General features: G+C 43.6%; 1 protein-coding gene across 1 annotated transcript in view; it reads left to right on the top strand.

Moving 5' to 3' along the window:
- Positions 1–669: 669 nt before the first annotated feature.
- Positions 670–1,327, top strand: part of ARHGEF7 (Rho guanine nucleotide exchange factor 7) — a 310,305-nt gene continuing 309,647 nt past the window's right edge. The window contains exon 1 of the mRNA XM_069094099.1: positions 670–1,259. The gene's annotated coding sequence lies outside the window, so the exon portion shown is untranslated. The remainder of the gene's footprint in view (positions 1,260–1,327) is intronic.

Below are 1,327 nucleotides of genomic sequence, written 5' to 3'. Positions count from 1 at the left end.
TTCAAGGGGCCGTTAGTTGCCAGCAAGCCGCATTAACCAACCCTCCACTAGGGGGCACACGAGACACAAGCCGTATAGCGTTAGATTGCAGTTCACGTTTACAGGGACAAACAGCATTATTGAAATCCACTCCTGCCCAATTTAGACCCATCTAGTTTAGTACACAGCAAAGACGTATGTTACGTGATTGTTGATTTGTAACAGTGAGGAGAATGCCACGTATATGAGGCCCCCTTCACCACTCACATCTTTTAAAATAAAATTGCCATAAATAAAAGGAGGGAGCATTATGGGAAACCTTCGGTTGGATTTTTTTTTAACACACATTATACAAATCGAAAAACTGTAAGTCTTTGTAAGCAAAGGAGTGAAGCATAAGGACAGAGAATGAAAGGAGTAAAGGAAGATTCTTCCAGATGGTGTCTGCTTAAAATTGCCCAGGCAGAAGCGCAAATGGTTAACATATTGTATAAAAAAAAAGTGCACATGGGCACACATCACTTGTACAATTCATGATAAAAGACTGCAACCGGCAACTGAAAATGAACTAGTTTCTCTAGAGGTCAAAGGGACTTCTTTCAGACGTTGCTTACTTAGTTAAGATGGTACAAACACAATATAAAAAAACCAAACAAAAAAAAAAACAACCAAAAAACAAACCAAACAACTTTAAATAATATCTGCCTGACTATATAAATATATTTAGCATATAGATAAGTGTATTCCTATATCCCACGAGCACATCTTTTGCAATTTGTTCCTTCTATCAATTCACGTATCTTTAGAAATTGGTTCTGTAGAGCTGTACTGCCACATCTTTGTATATATGCATCGTGCTCAAACGTGCGTAAAAGCGAACGCCAGCATGCGTTCGATAACCGAACCTTGCCCCGGGCACCTAATGTAGGGCGGATCCATCTGCCATTCGTATTAATGGCTAGAACACGCTAAGATGATGACAGGATGTGGAGCTGGTAGCAAACGGCATCTTCTTTTCTTCTCCTCCTGTCAGTGATGTCATTGGGCGACAGCAGCTGAAGGAAGGCTTGGAAGGAGGAGGAGGAGGAGGAGGAGGAGGAGGAGACGCCAGGCTGTTGCTGCTGCTGTTGCAGGTTCATGTGCATATAATGAAAAGGCACTTGACAGTCTGCCAAAACGCACGAGAGGGAGAGAGAGAGAAACTGGACCTACTGGATTTCGCAAAGCCAATCGTCATCATCTGCATCTACATGGGGAAGGAGGAGGAGGAGGAGGAGGAGGTGGGATCAGCAGCTCCAGCCGCTGCTGCTCCAATGTGAAACCACAAGCAAAAAGGGGGGGGGGAATC

This window comes from Petaurus breviceps, unplaced genomic scaffold (assembly GCF_028583685.1).
Source record: "Petaurus breviceps papuanus isolate PSGF00001 unplaced genomic scaffold, PetGlider_PUasm1.0 214, whole genome shotgun sequence".
NCBI classification, from domain to species: domain Eukaryota; kingdom Metazoa; phylum Chordata; class Mammalia; order Diprotodontia; family Petauridae; genus Petaurus; species Petaurus breviceps.
This window is presented reverse-complemented; position numbering and strand designations above follow the sequence as displayed.